Consider the following 13,852-nt stretch of genomic DNA (forward strand, 5'->3'; position numbering starts at 1 on the left):
TTAGTACTGATATCTGGTTGAGTAAAAACTCAGTACTTTTAAAAAACACTTATTTTATCCATTGAAAACCACAGAAACCATAAAACAAATTGAACAAGTTCTCTTACTTTTCAGGATGTATTAAGAAATTCTCCAACCTACAGAGTATAAAAACATGACTCTGAAATCAGAGAGATTTGAATTTTTATCCCAGGCTTGTCATTTTCTGGCTGTTTGAACTTGGGGCATTGTTCTCAACCTCTGAGGCTAGACTCTCTAATCTGTAAAATGGGGATAATAAGATCTACGACCTAAAGCTATTGAGAGGATTAAGTGAGTTAAGTACTTGGTATAACCTAAACACTCAGGAAATATTACTTTTCTTCCCCTTTCCTGTCCTTGAAAAGAGCTGTGTGTTTCTTGGTTATTCTCTTCACTTTGGACTCTACAAAGAACTGGAGCTTGCTTAAAGGCAAAACAAAATCCACCCCAGGCTGATGATCTGACTCAGTCACTTTTCTGAAACGCACGTAATTGCTTGGGCTTCAGAACAGTAGGAGCTGGAAGAATGTCCTTAAGTGGGTTGGCTGCTGGCTGCTGCTTTTCTTATTAATTAAATGATACAAATAGGCCATAATAAACCCAGAGCCAAGCAGCCTCCCCACCTCCAAATTACACAAACTTTATTCTCCTGACTAGTGCTGAAAAGATCAAAAGGATGAGAAATCAATAAGATTAAAAGTTTAAAATTCTAATGCGTCTTACCATATGTAGTGAGTCTGGGACCTCCTACTCTCCAGCACTGCCCAGACCAATATCATTTCCTCAGATGGAGAGGAATTCTTTAAACTAACGCACCTTGAAACCTGGGATGGAGTTGAGAACATGCTTGGAATTTCATCACATTCGGATAGAAACCTAAATTGAAGTGGCTGTTCTGGAAGATCAAAGGGGGGAAAGTGCATCAAGAATAAATACAGGACTAATCACACTGTGGCCAAAAAGAGGAAACTAATGGGCCTAATGAAGCGGGTGGTCAGACCCTCTCCAGGAGCTTCCACCATGCAGGGCACTCTCCTGGAGAGACAAAAACCAGCAGGTGAGCCAAGAAGCAGTTTGAGTTTGTGCAAGTGCAGCTGGCTGTGCGGCTGCAGCTGTAGAGGTCTCTCCTGGAACTGCTGTGGGCTTCCAAACCTTCCAGGAGAACAAGTGCCAGTACGGTGAGACAATGCATGGGAGAGGGGCTTTGGGAGCAGACCTGCCCCTAGGACTTGCCAGCTGGATGCCCTTAGGCAAGGCGCTCAGCCTTTCTGAGCCTTGAGTTCTTCATCTACTAAATGGGGGAGACAATTTCAAACTTAAAGTCCTGTTTGAGAATCAACTGAAATAAGATATAAAATATATAGAGTTCTCAACACAAGAGGGGTTCAATAAGTGTACACTGTACTAGTATTTTCCACAGGAAGATACTGTGATTGACGTTGATGAGTTTTGCTCCATTCCTGCAAGTGCTCCAAGCCTCGGATTTCCTGGGCCCTCCACTCCCACAGTAAGTTCTCCATCCACCTCAGCAAGCATCCCTCCCCCACCAAACATAAAAAAGTTTTTTTAGCATAAATATGTTCCACTGTTATTTGCTAAATAAATATGTTGCATTGTTGCATACATGTGTTGCATTGTTATTTGCTGAATCTGGCAACATCGTCTTCAGGTGATTTTCAAGTACTTTAAAGCCTGAGAATGACTGGTCTAGGTGAGTCAAACTTCCACATGCCTCTGAGCACCCAGAGGCCTTGTAAAATCCCAGATTGCTGGGCACTATTCCTGAGTTTCTGATTCAGTAAGTCTGGGCAGGGGTCTGGGAATCTGCATTTCTAAACAGCAGTGATCAAGGAACACAGATCAATGTGATGAGGATGAGATTCCCAGGTCAGCCCACAGTGTCTCTGCAGTTCGCTCTTTACAAACTTATTCCCTCCAGGAAGCCTCCTCGTATTGGTTCTCCAGGAATTCCTTAACCTCTCCCTTGTGTCCTTTTTCTTCCACACTTTGTACCTCTCTTTTTATCACTTTCCCAAGAAGACAGTTCCGAGCACAAACCAAGCAGCAGGACCAAGGGGAAAGCTCATGTTCCTTGAAAATACATAGATCTCAGTACCAATCTGAGTCTTTTAGGACCATGGGAATATTTAGCCTCTTTGAGCCTTAATTTCCTCAGGGCTGAATAACATCTACTCTGGAGGGTGGGCCTGAGGATAAAATGAGAGGATGAATACAAAGTCATGGGCATGGAATAGGCAGCCAATATGTAGGCAATTTTTATTCTGAGCTATGAGTAGAAAGAGTGCTCATTATTATATGACTTTACATCTGCTTGTCCATCACAAAATCTCATAGACCATTCCTTCAGAGGCCTCCCTATATGTATAGGCACAAAATGGCCTGCAATGACTATTTTTTCATTTTTCATGCATTGTCCTGGCAGCATAGTGAAGTGGAGCTCACATAGAGGTGGGCCTCAAAAGACCTTGCTCTGCCATGGCCTCCTTTTGTGACCTTGGTCATGGCAGCTTGGCCTCCCTGGTCCTTGACTGATTTTACATAAAAATGGGAGGCTGACATCAAAGCTCTCACAGGTTTCTCTCGGCTCTGAAGTCCTACCCAAACCACAGATTTAGAATTTACACTTGTTCCCCATTCTATGTGAGTTGTAATTCTCCTGAAAATGTAGACTAACTTTTCACTTTAGTTTGTTATCCTGACATTTTACTGGGTCTATACAGAAGCATGGAGCAATTATCAAGTGAATCTAGATTGTATAAGCAATTACTAGATACCTGACTTTAAAAATATACAGGGCTTTCTTGCTTAAATATCATAGGGAAGGAAAAAGTCTGAATTCATAAAGTAGTCCACCCCATTGGATTCTGCCATATAGATACAGTTTAATAATAACACATGGCAATTGGTACATTTCCTGGGCACTTCATATGTGCCAAGCACCTGGTTGAGCACCGTGCATGTTATCTCATTTAATTCTTACAACATATCTGTGGCAAAGTGTGGGGACTGCTAGTCTAATCCCCTTTTTAACTAGTGACTAAAATGACACTGAAAGACATAGTAAATAATCTGTAATTATACAAGTGATAAGTGGCAGAAAACTAGACAGAGCTAAATTAAGTACAGGTGATTTCAAAAATTATATCCATTCACATCACTAAAGGGAAAACGGGCTGGTCCCACCCCTCTGTGAATCCTCAGTGCCAAAAGTGCTTGAATACGAATGACTAGCTCTTCTGTACTATGGGTTGAACGAATAAAGGCTTAGAGGAAAGAGAAGAGGAGGGAGCTAGACTAGGAGGCAGGGACAGGGAGGGGAGACTACGGTGAGACTGAAAAGAGACAGACATGGCGGTGTCAGATTCCCAGATGCTGGCTCTGGAAGAAAAGACTCAGAGCACAGAAAGAAGGCGTGGAGCCTTCAGGGATGCAGTGACCTAAAAGGACTGTGATAAATTCAGGAGGCAGGAAAATGCTGGATGGAGAGCAGGAGGAGATGGATAATGCTGTCTCTGACCTCGGGGCTATGAAACCCCCTGAAATCCCCCTTGCCATTTCCAAATCCTGACTACCAAAGAGGCCAATGTTTCTGAACAGGAGGGAGAGAATTTTTTTTTTCTTTTTAGTGTAACTGGGAAGAAACAAACAAGATTTGTCAATTTTAAAATTCCTCAACTATACATTTACACCGCCCCCCCCAATTATGCTATGGAAAAAAAAACCCTGTATAATGATGAATAAACTGTAGCCACATGGGAAAGGGGAAAATGCTGGAGATGTTCTTCATGTCATTTTAAAAATAAGTGTGTTGTCACATTGAAGAGATGGACAGAACAGACTCTCAACTGATATTATCAGTCATTGTAAAAATATGTGAATAAAAAGGATTTTTAAAATAAGAGAACATAAATAATAAATCCAAAAGTATAGCTAACACGTTAAGTGTGTGGCATAGTACTCAGCACTTTACCTCTGTAATGTCCTCAAGACAAGCCTGTGAAGATGGTACTGTGTCTACGTCTGTTTTGCAGATGAGCAAAGTGGGGCCCGGAAAGTCCACACAGCTAGCAAGCAGCAGAGTTCAGATTCAAGTCCCAAGTACCTGATTCTGACACGCAAGTGATCAAGATGATTATTTGATATCTGGGAAAGACCCAAAGGATAAAACAAACACAAGGCAGAAGAGTCCTAATGGATGAGCTATTGCTGCAGACGTAAGACTGATGAGGCACCCAAGGACTTTGAAGAAAGTGTGTGTTGACTTGAAGAAAGAAAGAGACACAGAGGAAGCCTTTGCAGGCGATGATAGGGTGACAGCAAGAGCTCCAAACCTGAAGGGAAAAGATCTGGGTTTCAGGTCCTCTTCCTATTGGCTTTGTGACTGTGAGCAAGTCTTTTAATTTCTCAAAACTCCATTTTTTTTCCTGTGAAATAGAGAGAATACCTATAGACAAGGTGTTGGAAGACTGCTTGAGAAGTGAGTTAGCTCTAAACCAGGGTGAGCTGGGAGGTTTGTCAAACACGCGCTCATTACAGCAGAAGATTCCAAGCTATAAAGTAATGCTGAAAGACAAATGTGGTGGAAGGAAAACGAGTCATCTGTAAGATGTCAGACCCTCCAAAAATAAAGAACAGATAAAAAAAGAAAACACGTACCAGTCTGCAACAAAATACTTGATTAGTTGGGTGCTTTTTTCTTCCATGGGGCTAAACTGCTTCACTGTTTTTGTTTTGTCTTTTTAACTTTTACTTTGGAATCTGTGTTGAGAGTGACAAATACAAGAATACAAAGCCACATGATTTTGGAAACAAGACTACAGACTTTGCAAGGCCACAGATTAAGAATTCAGTCCTCTAGGGCCACAACGTGCTCCTAGTTAAAACATATCCCGGGAAGTCAGGGCGTTGGGTGGTGCACAGCACTGGGACCCTTCATACCTTCCTCCCCCAAGAGAAAGTGCTAATTCAGCAAATCCAACCATAAACAAAATGAAAAGGGAACTCACTGAATAGGAGAACATATTTGCCGATGATACCTCTGATAAGAAGCTAATTTCCAAAATATACAAATAACTTATCTGACTCATCACAGAAAGACAAACAACCCAATTAAAAAATGGGCAAAGGACCTGAATAGACACTTCACCAAGGAGGACATACAGAGAGGCCAATAGACATATTAAAAAATGCTCGACACCACTAATCATTAGAGAGATGCAAATTAAAACCACAGCGAGATATCACCTTAGACCTGTAAGAATGGCTATCATCAATAAATCAACAAACAACAAATGTTGGCAAAGATGTGGAGAAAAGGGAACACTTGTGCACTGCTGGTGTAAATGCAGATTGATGTAGCCACTGTGGAGAACAGTATGGAGTTTCCTCAAAAAAACTGAAAATGGAACTGCCTGAGGACACAGCAGTTCCTCTTCTGGGAATATATCCAAAGAAACCCAAACACTAATTTGAAAGAGTATGTTCATTTCAGCGTTATTTACAATAGCCAAGATCTGAAAACAGCCCAAGTGCTCATCAGAAGATGAATGTATATATATAAAAAAGCTGTGGTACATTTACACAATTCAATACTAGTTGGCTGTAAAAAAAATAAGAAAAATGCATCTCACCTTTTGCCACAGTGTGGATGGACCTGGAAATTGTTATGCTAAGTGAAATAAGCCAGTCAGAGAAAGACAAATACTATATGATCTCACTTATATGTTCAATCTAATGAATAAAATTAACTGATGAACATAATAGAAATAGACTGACAGCTGTCAGAAGGGAGAGGGTTGGGGTGACCAGATGAAAGAAGATAAAAAGATTAAGCAAAACCTTATATGTGTGATACTATATATCCCACACAGACACAGATGACAGTGTGGTGATAGCCAGAGGGAAGGGGAGCTGAGGAGCAGGTGAGGGTGGGCAAAGGGGTGGGGGCAATGGGATCAGGAAAGAAAACTTGCTTGGGACGATGGGCGCAGTGTACCGATGGTGTTTTATTGAGTTGTACAATTGAAACCTGTATGATCTTGTGAAGAAATGTCACCCCAATACATTCAATCAGAAAAAGGGAAAGTGCTAATTGCCTACCCTTTCTTTTGGTATCTAAGAAAAATGAGGGAAATAGAAGGAAATGTTTGCTGGGCCAATGCCTGAAAGACTCCGGCTGCAGACTAACCTTTTCTGTTGTCAGGCTGTGTGGATTTTGACAAGTCACTTTACTCCTGTGATCCTTCTTCATTTCCTCCGTGGTAAAATGAACACTCTAGATCAGTGTTTCCCAGAGGGTATGACTTGAGATGTTATGACTGTTACAAGGGAAATTTTTAAATTTCAATTAGTATTCCAAAAAACAAAACCCTGCCACAACAAACTCATGGTTCATATACAATGAGGCTAAAATGAAAGAAAATGAGTCAACTTAAATATATATATGAAGTGTGTATGTTACATGCCCTTGGGTCAGCTTCAGATCCTGACAGCCCCGTGAGTGAGTGAGTGATGTCCCCAATGTTCTGTTCTCAGCAGCCCTTCTCAGGTCCTGTACACTCATGCCTATGGCTTCTTTTATGGAGTCATCTCATCTCAGGCTTGGTTTTCTTCTTTTCCTGCTGCCTTCTATTTTCCGCAGCATTATTGTCTTTTCTAAAGAACCCAACCTTCTAGGATGGGACCCAAATTGTGAAGGTGATATTTGAAAGAAGAAACCTTGGTCGACTTTGGCCTTCCATCCCTTCCCAAAGGGCAGGGACCAAACCAGGGCCAGCATATAGCCTTCTTATCGGCACCCTTCTCCTCTGACCTCCAGCCTCTGTCAGGGCTCCCCACGATGCTACTGAGAAACTTGCCCAACACGAACGTTCCACTGGTTTTCAACTCTTAGGTATAAAACTATAATTTCCACAAGTGATCATGTCATCAATTGCAGTTCACAAATAAAAGTCTTAGTAAAGTCATTAGCATTTCAAATCTCCTTTTAAATTTTTTATAAAATTATCAAATATTGCTCACAAGTTTCTGCCCCTCAGTTTTGCATGGACACCCTCCTCTGGCTTCTTCTTCTCCCTCTCCTACTCCTTCTTTTCCTGCTTTGCTTCTTTTTCACATGCCTCCATAGGAATCATCTGTATGCCATGTGAGAATGGATTCTAAAGCTATAAGAAGAAGGAGGAAAGGGGTGTATTTCTGAGTGGCTCTGCATAAGTTGTATGCAAAGTAAGGACTGGGAGAATGTCAGGCTTTGGAATGTCCCATTATTGCCTTAAACATAAGTATTATTATCAAACTTTGATTTTTCCAGAAAGAAGTGACAAATGTAAACTATTATTAGCAAGGTAATACAAAGCCACTTGGTATACTGTGGCTGATCTGTGAGCATTCACTACAGGATGAGCAAGCAAAAACCATTGTTCCCATCTTAAGGCAAGGACACAAACTGGGCAGATTTAAAGAATTGGACTGGAGAACTCAGGGGGACAATAAGAATAACAGATTTACTAAGGCTGACCAGGGGCAGGAGAATGAGAAACAGGATTTGGGGAAATATTTCTTCTTTCCCTTCTCAACACATCATACTTCCATTGCTAAGCTCCCTGGCATAGGAGGCCCCATGGAGTGAGCATCCTGAAATGAGCCTGGAAAGGGATCATCTGGATGGCTCTGCAGGAAATCTGCATCTGTGAATGTCCCCCTCCAAATCTGTGATGATTCAGGACTAGCCTGGTGATATCTTGGTCCCTGGCTGTGTCTCTAAGACTTAGAAGCAGCCAGTGAAACTTTGGCTAATAAGGCTGAACCAGTGTATGCTCAACCAGTAAGAGGGCTCCATCCACCGTGACAGGAGAGGCTGATTGGTTTAGATGCCAAATATTCTGTGCATCTACCTGAGAAAGGGCAAGTATTGCAACTACTCCCCTTTACCCTGAAACTCTATGTTTTCTTCTCTTCCTTGGTCCAGTCCCAAGCTGTAAATTCTCTGGGTCCTCTGTTCTCTTTCACTCACCTCCAGTGAGTGACTGACTTTCCAGATAGTAGTGGGCAGATAGTGGACACGGATATAGCAGTTCCATTGTGAGGACTATGAACTCTTGGCTGAGTCACTTAACATCTCTTGGCCTCAGTTTTCTTCCATGTGAAATGGGGGTAATAGCAGAGCCTACCTCCTGGTGCTTTGAGAAGAATCTAACAAGATGGAATACCTAAGGCACGTAGCATGCTTCTTTGAACAGAGTGCTCAGTTAATATCCATCCAATCAACAATTGTAGCTTTCTCTTATTGCAAACAGAAGAGATGGAGGAAAAATGGAGACAAATCCTCAGAGTCCTGGAGAGAAACATACATTCAGTTAAAACAGGTCCTTAATGCACATTTACTAAAATAAAATGGAATCTCATTTAATTCAATAGCTGAAATGGTGCCTAAATATGGCTTTCCTCTCAGTCACTGATTTTAAAGAGAGCTAAATTTTACCCATTTGCTTCCCATGGACTCCTAACCATTTGCACCCACCAATCCAGGTCCAGTCAATGCTCCTTGGAGTAAAATTCGAGTTTCCTGACTCCTTTTCTGCATGTGAACCAGTGACTTCATTAGATGAATGGTCAGAGGCTTGGTGCTCAGACTTCAGTTTCCATGACAGGGAACAGTTCCACTGGACTCTGGGAGTCTTTCAGGCTTATCAGATCATGCTCCAGATGTCGTGTCTTTCGGTATCATGGATTTCTCCTAGTAAGGCAGTCAGAGCTTTTGAAGCTGCCAAGGGCAAGAGTATATGAATGAACCTGACACCAATACTAGGGGACTAAAGTTCAGTCATGAGGACTTCCATGATTAATCAGCAGTGGTATGCCACTCCCATCATTATCCCTTCCCCACTGAGTTTCACTAACAGTGCTATGGGACCATATAGCACAAGGGTGTGGGTTCCCTGGGTAGTGCCAATTAACTGTCCATTCAGAAAAGTAAGTTTAACCATGACACTCAGAGGATGACCAGAAAATGACAAGCGAATACATATCCCTTTGGTCTCAATCCAAAGAATTTTTCTTTTATGAGTTTGTCCTACTTTTGAGCCCTCCCCAACTTAAAAGGGTGAAATCTATTACTATTATAATAATTGTCTTTTCACAATAGTTTATCACAAATCAAATTTACCTGTTTGCCTCCAGATTATCTCATAAGGGGACCAGGGCTCTTTCTCTCAGGAGGCCTGGTAGTCCATCATATTGCCCACTGGTGGACAGTGGAGATAATCTCATTCCTATTTTCATTGTTTTAAAAAACTATGACAAGAACAAAATGTCCCTGTAGAATGTCCTTTGAGAGTTGACATGTGAGAGCAAGAGACAGGTGGTCTTGACATGCTAGGAGAACTCTACAAGAGGCCACCTGCAGAAGGATGGGGCTGTGGCCAAGAGAGACCTAATCACAGGACTTGGCTTTAGATTTGCTTTTGAAATTTCTGTTCCTAAAATAAAAATTCCAAACCCACCTTCATTATCCCTCATTTTACCTGCTTATTGTAAAATATGTCTTCAAGAAATGTTGGAGCATCTTCAATCATCTGCAAAGGAGGTAAGGTTGTCATGTTAATTTGACAGCAGAACATCTTCCTGCTTCCAATCCCCTCTACCTTAGAAGTTGACCACTACCACAAACACTGCTGTGGGACACACTCTGAGTTTCGCCAAGTGAATGATAACAAGGTGGAGCTGCCACAGCAGCTGGTAGGGAGTCATTTGTACTTACATGTTGTTTGTGCTCACATTAGCTCGGGCGTAACCTATTTATACAAATAGATAAATGGCTCATTGAAAACCACGAGTATATTTGAACAGAGAAAAAAGTTCAGCTCACCTCTTCTGCAGATGCCACACCTTCAGGCCTTCAGTGTTTTTCTTTGTCAATTTCATTCTCAAAGATAACTCCAAGCAAACAGATTCTTCTTATTAGGTGTAAGTATCACAGACACTCCAGAGGGCCCAGAAGGGAAAAGGCAATGGTAAAGAGAAATTCTAAAATGTCTTCCGGGTGTCCTCTCATCCAGCTGATTTATATCACACACACTCACTCCAAATAGTCTGTAGAGTTTGAAGCAAGAAACGTACATGAGACCTTTCAACCTCTGATCGGATTGTTACTCCTTCAGCCTCACATTCAATTTGTTTGATTATAAATTAGATGAGTGAGAAAATGCACTACTAGAGTGGAAAGGAGACCAGGAAGAAACTAAAGTGGCAAAGAACGAGGCTGATAATTTATAAAGACCTATAAAGGAAATTTCTGATCTGGCAGTAGTGTTCACATTTTATAAAGAATTAAACATGAGGAGAGGAAAGAACAAGAAAGAAAAAAGAATCAGTCTTCAGTCTGGAGAAGCTCCATCCTATGGGAATACGTTTTCTGCTTTTTTTGTTTTTACTTGTGGAAACTATCATCAGATATTGGCAGCTGATCTTGTCCTTGCTTAGGTCTATAGATCTCCAATCATTCATTTGGATGGCATTAAAATGCGGGCCAACACTACATTATCCCTTTATTTGAGTGAATATGGAGAAAGTGTCTGCTATTCTGGTCATCATGTTTTATCTCCAGAACAGTAAAACCTAATCCTAAGTAATCTCCATTTGGGAGTCCCCAAATGATAGCACCTCTCATTTCTTTCTTGATATATGTAAATTTCACTATCAAATTATTTAGACCTGGCAACTTTTCACACAAAGGAGTTGATACTGCTCACACCTTGACTGAGCAGAAAATCCTCAGGGAAATGTGAACTCGTTCATGCCCATAACTGCTATTTTAATGAAACAATGCATTATTGACCTGACATCTGACTGTACATAGGATTCTTCCTTTGGTATGTTTCTGCTTCTATGTCACAGAAAGGTTTTCAACAGACAAATGTCTTTCTCTTGCATCCATATTTTATGGAAAATAATTGCATATCCTCTGCATATAATCTTTTAGGCATGGTGTATGTTCTCAAACTGCAGCAAGGATGAAAAGTGAGTGTGGTTAAAATTTTGCGCTAAAATCATAACATTCAATTATCAGGGACACTTGAAAAACAACAAAACCTTCCTTCTTCACCTATTTCAGCTCCATCTCACATTATTTTAAGAAATAAAACTTCATTGCATATTCTAGCGAAGTGTATTAGTAGGAGAAGGTTTAACAGAGCCAGAGAGAATGTGCGAGGAGTGAGAAAGTGAGTTGATGGATGGATGGTTAAATGAATATAAATGAACTGACACCTTTACAGGAAAATAACATTTCTTTTCTTTTTTTTATTCTATAGATCAGTGGGTTTTGTATCTGTAATTCTTTCATATCAGCAAAGAGGAAATAAACTCTCATGTAAATCATTTTCTCCCCATCTGGAGCATATTAAAACCATGCCTTTTTTTTCTTTTAAGCAGACTCTTTTTTCCCCTATTTGCTTATCAGTTCATCCACCATTACATTTTAAATGAAATTGCAAGACCCTTGTCCCTCCCCCAAATTTCAGCCTGATGTAGGAAAGTGGGAAGCAGAGTTTTCTTGCTTTAGAATAGTGACCTAGATTCAATTACAGATAGATCCAGGAGAGAGAAGTGACACCTCACAATTTTCTTAGAAGTCTTGCAAAAATTAGAAAACCCAAAACAATACTTAATGGAATAGCATCCATTTAGTTCCCTATTCTTCCAGCTTACTGTTTTACCTTTTCTCTGCCTTAATTTCATTGTTTTGGTCAATTTAATTGTTCCTCCTATAACATCACAATAGGTTTCCCAAGAGATATTTACAATCACAAAACCAGGCATTTCAAGGAAATTTTGGAATTCGACTTTTTGATTTTTTTGAGTGTCTCCATGCGGAGTGTGTGTAATCCTGCAAACTAAACCCAAACAAATGAAAATAATGGCATAAAAGGCATATTTTTCTTTACATCCTTAAAAAAGAGCAAACTGCATTACAAAAGCCCACGTATTACAATTGCACTACGGACGGAGCTTGAAGAGAAAAAAAACAGGGACACATATATTTTACTGTTTTCGCAATTACTGTGGGAAAATGTGGTCAAAAGAAATAAAATGAAGGGAGAATCCTGTGATTCTGCTTATTGACTTTTATCACTAAATTAAGCATACAAATGACCTGAACGCGTGGCTTGGTATATTAAATGTAAAAAAAAAAAGAGAGCGAGAAGAACAATGATTCTCTCTTCCTTTTCCCTCCCTCTCTGATCTCAGCCTGAAAAGGCTCTCGGAGAGATAAGAAAGACGGGATTCGCTCCGCGCTGCCCCGGTGGGTCTGGCTTATCCCAGAGCACGAGGCAGTCGACTTCCACGCAGTGTCTCCGTTCAGGGCTCGCCAAAGCGGTCTCCAGCGTGGGCACGTTCCCTGCCACCTCCGCCGCTCCCCGAACAAAGAAGCCAAAATTGGCAGTTCCAAGACCAATGAACTTGGGAAACTTTAAAAGGAGCGTGAGGACGAGGCAGGCTGCTTTGTGCAGGAGTGGACCTGTCAGCCCTCGCGGCTGGTTTGGAGTCTTGCAGCGCAGGAAAAGGGCAGAAGTGGGCTCGCGTCTACGCGGGTACACAAAACGGTAAAGAAACGCAAACAGTGCAGAAGTCCGGAGTGAGGTGCTGAAAAGAGAGCGCGGGTGCAGCCTTGGTTCTCAAACACTTCTGATGGATGGGTTTTACAAGATGGATTATTTCCGACCGTGGGAAATAGGGCTCCACTCGCCGCTGCCCGCTGCCCCGGGGACGTGGGTGGGTGTCGGGTCCTACAGACAGGGGCCCACGGGCGGCGCGGGTGAGCGCGGCAGGCTGCAGGCCCCGGGGGAGCCAGGGGAGGATTGTTTCATTTCAAAGTGAAAATCTGCAGGCTTTGGGAAACGATATTCAAAAAAGTATATAATCTCCATATGCCGCTCAATAGAGGATCCTCATAATTTACAGCGGCAGATAAGGCTAGAGGGTGTAATAAAAAATCTGAAGCCCTCCCCTCCCCCTCGCCGCCTCCTCGGAATTGCACCTTGGGCAGCGGAGCAGAATCCGGAATGTGAACTTCTCCCGACATATGTTTCCCGCAGATAAGTAAACAATCTGGACGTGAAATGGAAATGGTAATTAATGCAGTGATGCTGTTACACCTCGAGTGTGCAAATCCCATTGACTCGCCGCACCACGGGGGGTGCTGGGCGAACGGGGACCAGCGGTTCGCGTCTCGGCCGCCGGCCCCCTCCCTCCCCTCTCCCGCCTCCCTCGGTCCCGGGCGGGGCGTCCGGAGAACCCGCGGGGGCTTGGCCCCGCTACAGCAAGTACGCAGCCGTTTAGCGGCTCTCGGGATTCCCGGCTCTCAACTCTTCGCCAGCTAGGCGGATGCACCGCGCCCGCCTCTCCCGCGGTACCCAGAGCGTATACCTCGCACCCACTTTCCCTCTATGTCAATGCCTTTCCAGAGACCGCGGAGCCGGGGCTTAGGGGGTGCGGCCCGGCCAGAAGGTATCCAGGAGAGGCTGGGGTCTCGACGGGGGGGGGGGGCGGGGGGCAGCGCCGAAAGAGGTCCCCCGGAGGCCGAAGGGGGACCCCGCACAACCTCGTGTGGAGGGTCGTCCGGCACGCACCCGTCGGTTCTGGTCTTTGCTTTCCTCCCTGCTCCCGGCTGAGTGGCCTGGCCGGCTGGGGTGATTTCTCTGAAGTTCCTTCTATCCCTGTCCCGAAAGCGTGGATCCCATCTGAATGGCTTCTCTTCCGGACCCAAGAAAGAAAAAGTTTGGAAACGGCCACTGGCAGCCAGAGTAGCGCA

Source organism: Sturnira hondurensis, unplaced genomic scaffold (assembly GCF_014824575.4).
Source record: "Sturnira hondurensis isolate 20B ecotype Veracruz unplaced genomic scaffold, ASM1482457v3 Scaffold0013299, whole genome shotgun sequence".
Lineage (NCBI taxonomy): Eukaryota > Metazoa > Chordata > Mammalia > Chiroptera > Phyllostomidae > Sturnira > Sturnira hondurensis.